General features: G+C 49.8%; 1 protein-coding gene and 1 long non-coding RNA gene across 6 annotated transcripts in view; one reads left to right on the top strand and one right to left on the bottom strand.

Moving 5' to 3' along the window:
- Positions 1–1,678: 1,678 nt before the first annotated feature.
- Positions 1,679–4,613, bottom strand: LOC128908950 (uncharacterized). Its single transcript, XR_008466164.1, has 3 exons — positions 4,355–4,613; positions 3,856–4,002; positions 1,679–3,693 (listed from the first exon to the last, which is right to left on the bottom strand). It is a non-coding gene; the product is annotated as an uncharacterized LOC128908950 (long non-coding RNA).
- Positions 4,614–4,785: 172 nt separating this feature from the next.
- Positions 4,786–7,969, top strand: part of AKT1 (AKT serine/threonine kinase 1) — a 77,470-nt gene continuing 74,286 nt past the window's right edge. For 2 of the 5 annotated variants that reach the window (XM_054199892.1, XM_054199897.1), the window contains exon 1: positions 5,081–5,460. The gene's annotated coding sequence lies outside the window, so the exon portion shown is untranslated. Of the gene's footprint in view, positions 4,970–5,080; positions 5,461–6,309; positions 6,662–7,969 lie in introns of those variants that run through there. The other 3 variants (XM_054199895.1, XM_054199893.1, XM_054199896.1) reach the window with 3 other exon arrangements.

The following is a 7,969-nucleotide window of genomic DNA, read 5'->3' as shown; positions in this document are numbered from 1 at the left end:
TAAATAAAGCAGAAACTCCTCTCTCTTGTTGCTCCATAAGCCATTTGGTTGTTGTCTGATGGGCATGACTGCAAAAATGAGGAGGCAGCAGGGCTCCGAAGTAAAGGCAGCACCAAAGATATGAAATTATCTTTCCTCTCCTCTCCTGCTTTTATTCATGGTAGCCTCATCTCTTTTACCTATGAGGTGTGAATAGAGATGAAGACATCACTAAGTGCAGTCTTATGGCTGCAGTAGCCAGAGGGTCAGACCAGAATGATACTGAAACCGTCACTCCTGCCCTTAGAAGTTTCCAAACTACACAATACTGGGGAGGTAATTCAAAGAGTAGCAGATTTTCGCATGCTTGCAGATGCCATTAAAAACGCATTGAAGAAATTAAAAGCAATCCCTTCTCTTCTAGCATTAATATACAAATAATAGAAAAACTTGCCAGTCCACTGGATAAATGTCACAGGTATATACATTTTAAAGGATCTAGGAAGCCCCTGTCACCATAATGCCTAAAACCTTAACGGCTCGATTACAGCTCTTGATCTCAAGGAAACGGCAGACATCATAAGGAAGACTGACTGCTTTGCGCTGGCTTTCACCTGGAGCTCAATGCAGCCAGAACCAGTGCTCCAAGGACCCATCGCTGTGCCCGTGCCCATGTCCAGCAGCGCTGTGGCGGCTCCTTCCACGTTTCCATGCAGGGATCTCTAGGGCTAATCAACCACTGCCACTGCACCCAAGTTAATATGCCCACATTGTGCTTAACTGTGTAACGTGAGAGTTGGGAATGCAACCGGAACCTGAAAGCTTTTACTTTTGTTTTAATATGTGTATATAACTTTGGTATTTCAGTCCCAGAGGATTTGCCTTTCCGTCTGTGGTTAAGATCGTGGTGTTTCCTCACACAGATCACTGGAATTTCAGCATTTTCAGGTATCTTCCCAGAACTAAGAACTCGTTACATTACTTTATAAGCAAGGGGGGAAAGCAGTGGTTTGAAGTTGACTTCAGTTCTTTCAGATCAAAGACCGTGTCTTCCGATGTGTCTCTACAGTGCCCAATGGTGCCTGGGTCAGACTGGGACTTGTGGTTGTTACTGTCACAACAAAAGCAACTGTGGTGGTGCATGGAACAGAACTGATATATTTTGCTATTTTTATGTGTTCTATATCTAACTAGCGCATTTTCTTTGCAAACCAATTCGTTTCCTGTTTACATACCAAATTCCCTATAGCGTGTTTGCTGCCCCATGTCACGGCTGTCATTATCCCTGGTGAAGAGGACTGTACTGCTCTCACTTTGGAGTTTGTCAACAGCATTCATGACCAGAAAAGCTCTTTGTGGGACTGTGAAGTGTGCCTTCTCCCTTCTGCTGCAGCTGGAGAAAGCACACTGCTGTCCTAGGGTCATCCAGCTTTAGCAGCCTGGCAACCAGCAACAGAAGCTGGAAACCAAAACTAGGTCTCCTGTCCCACCTCTCCCAGGGGTTTTAGTGGACCATCAGGAAGAGCTCCCCAAAATACTTCAGCAAACAGGCATCATTCAGTTGGCTGCTCCTTAGCTGACACCTAGCCTTGTAGGAAATTCATCGAAGTACAAACAAAATCATACATGTATTTATTCACAAAATGAATTTCTAAAAAGCAACAATGTTTCAGTGTATTTATTATTTTTTCCAGATAGCCTGCTATTGTTTTGCTATTGAGAAACACACCTTCAAACATTGGATTCCTTCAATTTCAGAAGCACAACTACATTTATTATATTTGGTACCGTGCAAGGCACTTTTAATTTGTATTCTTATTGAGCTAGATTTTTGTCTGAGACCAAACCCGAGTTCTTTGTTTAAAAGCTGTTAATGCCTAGACTGAGATACTAGCTTTGTAATTCTAACAGGATCTCATATAGTCTCTTCCTTTGAGCAGCTTTGAGTACAGCCCACCTTTTAAAAAGGGAGGAACAAATTCACTGTTGGCCCAGAAGGGTGCTGTCATTACTTGCAGTCGTGGAACAGAATTTGTTCTACTGGTGCTTAGCTCAATAATTCCACTTCATCCTACCATGCTAGGCTTTCTTCTTATGCCTGACTGGATAAAAAAAAAAATAAATTGTTATCCAAAGCTGCATAATTTCGAGGTTTTAAAATAACTTTAAAAAGTTACATTGAATTATATGTTACCTATATATATGTAAAAAATGGATGGGAACAGGAGTGCCTGCTCTTCTGGTGTGGTACTGATACAAAGTCTAGCAATCAACTGTTCTTTGCCACTAAGCCCTACATTCGGTATTTTCGGGTAATATAATACTAAAGAACAGTTGATGCACCTTATCCTGAAGCACTTAATAAACTAGAGTCAACAGATGTGAAATTTGAGGAAGCGCTCAGGGAAATCTAGGGACTTCCCTGAAAATTAGGATTTATGGACTATAATCCCATTGATGATAACTGAATGATAAAACCCACATTGTTTGCATTTGTAACAATTCTTGAGTGATTTCATTGTTCTCAAAGAAAAAAAAAAGCTGCTTTTGTTCATTGTTGATACAAAGTCACTCTTGTTGTTGCAGACCAGGCACTTCCTACTTTACCTGGGTATTTTTATCCACAGTACTTTGCTGTGTTTGAGAGATAAGCCCTTACTCCAGACTCCGAATCACACTTCCCCCTCAAATTTGGGCAATGTCTGATCCAGATCGGGATCCAAACTTTCTAGTTTGGGCCTGCCTTTCATTGTGGTAAATCAACAGTCGGGAAATCTAAACAATCTGTTCATGTTGAAATTTGGGGGTTTTTTAATCTTACTTCCTTTCTAGCAAACAACAGAGGTTTATTTTCTTCTCTTCAGGACAGAAAACTGTTTACTCTATGACCTTATTTTTTAAGCTGCTACTTCATTTGCAGGGGGAAGTCCTAATGACCTTGCTCACCACGCAGCCTGGGAGCTTATCAATCAGTACAGGGTTTGGCAGGAAGGCAAGAAAGCTCTCCTGCAACCAGATCTATTACCAGAGATCCCCCTGCCTGGGCACAAGTGTCTCACGGCCAGTGACCTCCTGTACTTACACACACTTTTTATTGCTAGGTGTATCTGCAGTCTAAAGACTCGAAATTAGTTCATAAATTAATTTTCTTCATTCTTTTTTTGTTCAGTTCTATACGTGTCCATGATTAATTTAATTTTAAATATATCTTTAACACCTACCTACATTTTAATCGACACTAAATATTCTGAACGTAATGCACGGTAGGTTGAAATGCGATCACAAACCCAGATTTTTCCTTTCCGTTACCTTTGCAGCTTAGAAAACGCTCACAGGCATTTCATTCTGCCCTGATATCAACAGAAATCTTTCCACTGACTGCAGCAGACGAGGATCTGACCCTAAACTAGGTAACTGGGCCTGTACCACAGGGTCTGCTTATTCCGCTAGATTGTCTGAATGGTAAATTTTTAAAACTGTGCTGAAATATGCCTCAATAAACCCAAGGCAGAGCCTTAGAAAATACCACGCTGGTGTTGCAGCTCTGCCAGGAGGAACTGGTCTGTTCCCTGGTAGGAAAGGAGGTCTTGCTCTTTCTCCCTCCACCATGAAGACGAGTGAAGGCCTTCCTCCTGTGTCTCATCGTTGGCTCTTCTGGCACACCCAAAACCCAGCGATCCATTTGACACATTTGACAGATATGATTAGACAGACCTAGTCGATCAAAACGGAAGAAGAAAGTGAATTTCACTAAACCTGTGCAATCATTCAAATGACGTGCTAGAAAAGCCTCTTCTTGTATCAAACAGGTTTGTTACCAGTGCAAAGGCAGAGCTGTATTCCCCAGCCCTACCGCTGGAAATGCATTTTACGCACCTTTATGTTGTTACCAGCGCACAGCTGCGGCAAGATGTGCCATTTTCTAAATTCCAGCTAGTCCGCTTGCAGAAATGCGATCATCAGCGATCGTACATTTCTGAAGAAATCCAATCAGTTCTTACAGCCCAGTTGGCGTTTATGGCACTGTCAATTAGAAAATAAACAAAGTCCCTTAATGACAGAACAGGGCAAATTTTGATACTGGAAGCGCAGAGAAATAATAAATCTGTCAAAGGCATTTCCACAACATCATTTTTCAGAGCAGAGCGGCTCTTAAAAAAAAAAAAGTAAAAATCTTACAAAATATTGCCATGCTGTAAGCAATAGTTCAAGTTATTTGTGATGTTTTGAGCCATTCCTGCTGCCAGAGAGAGCACGATGGTCCCAAGGGTGGGATCCAGACCCACTGCCCCTGCCCCATCACCACCCCGAGTCCCGGAGACAATCGCTGTCTGCGGAAAGGGATATCGAAATATCCTCCAAAGTATCGTGATACCTCAGCATTTCATCAATTGGTGTTTCACGGGCACAAGGGAAAAGGACTGGCACCCCATGCTTTCAGGGAAGCTTGCTGGTGGCTCCCAAGAGGTTTATGGGGGGCTCGGCCCTTCCTGGAGGTTGAAGCACCGAGGGCGGCCCGGGCTTCTTGTTTTTTGGGGTAAATCGCCCACACTCCGGGCACCAGACTCCTAACGCCGGCGGCTTCCCGCAGGGCCCAGTTTAGGAGAGGCCACACCAACCTCCCGGGGCACGGCGCCCCAAACGCCCGGGTCAAGGGCCGGGACGGTCCCGGGGCGAGGGAAGGGGGAGGAGGGGGAGGCCAGGCCTCGCCGGGGGCCCGGAAACGCCGCCCGCGGGGCCTGGGGCCGGCCCGCCGGGTGGGCGGAGGGGGGCGGCGGCAGGGCCGGGCCGGCGGGCGCTGCCCCGCCGCGCTGAGGGGAGCCTGGACGGCGGCGAGTCGGGGCTGGGCGGCGAACCGACCCCCCCTGCCTCCTCCTGCTGCTGCCGGGGAGCGGCGCGGAGCGGGGCGGCCCCTCGGCACGGCACGGCGGGGCGGGCGGGAAGCGGCGCGGCGGCGGCGGTAGGACCCGGCGGCCGCTCCCCGGAGGATGTGAGCGAGCGCCGCGGAGACGCGTGTGGGACGAGCCCGAGCCCGGCCCCGGCTGCGGGAGCTCGGCCCGGTGGCGCGGGGGGGAAGGCGGCGGCGGCTGCGGGGGGGCTGCTACGCGAGGCGAGGGGCGGCCTCCCCCTCCCGGCCGGAGGCAGGGCGGCGGCGGCGGGGGCGAGGCGGAGCGGCGGGGAAGGGAGGCCGGCAGCCGGAGCGGGCGTGTGAGCCCCATGGGCCGAGCGCCTGCGAGAGGGGGAGGAGGAGCCGCCCCGCCGCCCGCCGCCCGGGGATGGTGAGGAGGCGGCGGCTGCCGGGAGCCCAGTGAGGCCTTCGCTCGGCACCCGCCGGAGAGCCCGCCTCGCTAGCCTCCCCCTTCCCCCCCGCTCGCTCGCTGGCTCGCTCCCCCCTTCCCTCCCCTTCCCCTGCCTCCCTCCCCGGCTCCCTTCCCCTGCCGCTGCCACCCTCCCATCACCTCCTCCCCGGGCTCCAGCCATGTAAGTGACCCGCTCCCCCGGCTGGGAAGGGCTGGGGGAAGGAAGCGACGGGGCCGGGGCCTGCTCCGCTCGGCCGCGCCGTGCCCGCCGCATTGTGCCGGGCCGGGAGGGGAGGGGAAGGGAAGGGGGGCGGCCGCCCTCCTCCTTCCCCGGGCGGCGGCCGCTGACCCGCCTAGGCCGCGGCGGCGGGCGGGGGGCTGCCTCGCCGCCCCCCCCCTCGCCAGAGCACGGCCGGGCTGCGGCGGCCGGGCGGGGTGGGTGAGGGGGGCCGGGCTGCGGGCGGCCCCCGGCCGGCGTCCTGCCGGCGGGCCCGGGGCCGGCAGGAAGCTGTTGGCTCCCCCGGGGTGCGGTGGATGAGAGGGCGGCGGGGCGGGGGGCTCGCTCTCCGGCGGCCCTCAGGCCTGCCCCGGCCCCCTCGGAGCCGCGGCCCTCCAGCGCCGGGCTGGGGCCGCCCGGGACCTGCCCGAGCATCCCCTAGGGAAACGGGGGTGGCGGCGGGGGTATTTCTAAAACTGCGGCAGATAAAGTCGCCAAGCGTGTGTCGTCCCGTCCCCCCCCCCCCCCCGCCTCTCCTGCACCCACCCCCTTTCCCCCCCTTGTCTTCTGTAGCCGCGTTGTTCAGCCCAGCTCCGCTTTGCGGACCACTAAGTGTTTGCCGACGGGGGTGTGATTATCTCCGTGGGCATTTGGCGTGTGTAGGTGGCTGTGCAGCGCTTGTGGACTTGATCTGTATTTTTTTCTTTTTTTTTTTTTTTTTTTTTTGCAGTCGTGTTTTGCAGAGCTGTAGGGAGCTGTCTGCAGTTCCCCCCCCCCCCCCCCCGCTCCCCCAGGTGAAATTCTGCAGTTGCCAAAATGTTCTTGGAGACTTCTAGGACTTTCGCTTCTGTTTCTTTATTAAACACAAAATTATAATCAAGTATATGAACGTACTGGGACTTTTAATATATTTTACTGACAGTACGCTGCTGATGCCGTTGCAGCTTGCACCTTATTGGTATCCCCCCCTCCTCCCGACCCCCTGGGGAGAGTGCTTAGCTGTTTTTCTTCTTGCTTCGTTTTCCTACCACCTCTAACATATAAGAAGCAAATCCCTGATTTGCTCTTGTTTGTTTTATTTATATCACAGGAGGGATGTACATTTCAAAATACAGTTATAAAGGGGAGTTACTAACACTTAATTCAGAAGAATATTTGTTTACAGGTAAATAAATTTGACGTACTGCGTGATTAGTAATTACTTTTATGTAGTAGTTAATTTCCTGATGACAGCCACAACATTTGTCTGAGTTAACAGATTTAACGACACTGTGGAACTACCTTTGATTTTTTAAATAGGAGGGGTTTTGTTGTGTGTGATGTTTATAGAACTGTTTTTAGTGTGCAGCAGTGGTAAATCAAATTTAAGAATTGATCCAATGTCCACAAGTAACTTGTAGCTCCAGCATTCGCTTGCTGGCTTATAAAAATGTCCTGTAAGTGATTATATTAAGAATTAAATAGGTTCACGACTGACTTGATTTGTTTGGGGACAGAACAAAACTTCTGTTATAAAGACTTTAAAATGGAATTTGACTAAATGCATCTCAAATTGGTACACAAGTTCTGAGCAGCACAGTTCTTAAATTATATGAGCATAAACTGTAAAAGGAGTTGTTCTTGTGTGGGAACATAAAGAGGATTTTGTCTGGGCCCTGTCTTTGACAGAGAGGGCATGAAGAAGTCTCTTTTTTGCCATCACTCAGTTTTGAAATAGGCAGCTTAGTTTGTCCTATCAAACTATAGTCGTGGTTGCAGCTGGATGTCGTAACTCTGGCCCCTCACCTGGGCAGTGTTAACCTCCTGTCTATTGATCAGCAAAGGCAGGAGAGCACAAGCATTTCGAATTACAGTTTTGTAAGCTTAGATCAGGATAACAGATCGAAAGAAAAGTAGATGTGGCTTTAAGGATTTAAATTTTCTTTTCCACTTGCGATTTTCCCTATAGCTCTTAGTTTCAGAGAAGCCTTTCTGAACCTTGTGGTAAGCTGCACGTGCTGCCATGAAATACCAGTTTAGATGTGGTGTCATTCGACACAGAACATATGGTAGCAAATACTGGTGACCACACCTAACTCAAGGCCCACAATGCGTTTTTGTAAAGTAAGCTAAGATGCTGGAACAACCTGGTCCTTCTAAGCTTTCTTGAAAGCTGTCTGCCCAGATTTGGTAACTGGGTCATGGAGCGAAGCTACTGCTGTGTGCTTAGAGGGCCTTGAGCGCGTTGGAACCGCTGCTGCTCCTACGAAACACCCAAGGCAGGATTTGCATAATGCAGGAGATGTACTTCACTGGTCAAAGCCTGGTGGGGACACCTTTCTGTATGCTCCACTTGAAATGCTGGCTGGAGCCCAACTTTGTTGTGTCTGTGCTGTTCAGGTGCGCAGTCAGCTGTGAGCTCACGCTGGCATCTGGGATCTACTGTGGGAAGAAAGCTTAGGTTGCTTATGTTATCCCATGTAATGGGCCTAAA

The sequence above is a fragment of the Rissa tridactyla genome, chromosome 4 (genome assembly GCF_028500815.1).
Source record: "Rissa tridactyla isolate bRisTri1 chromosome 4, bRisTri1.patW.cur.20221130, whole genome shotgun sequence".
Lineage (NCBI taxonomy): Eukaryota > Metazoa > Chordata > Aves > Charadriiformes > Laridae > Rissa > Rissa tridactyla.
The sequence above is the reverse complement of the archived record's forward strand: the minus strand, read 5'-3'. Positions and strand labels throughout refer to the sequence as shown.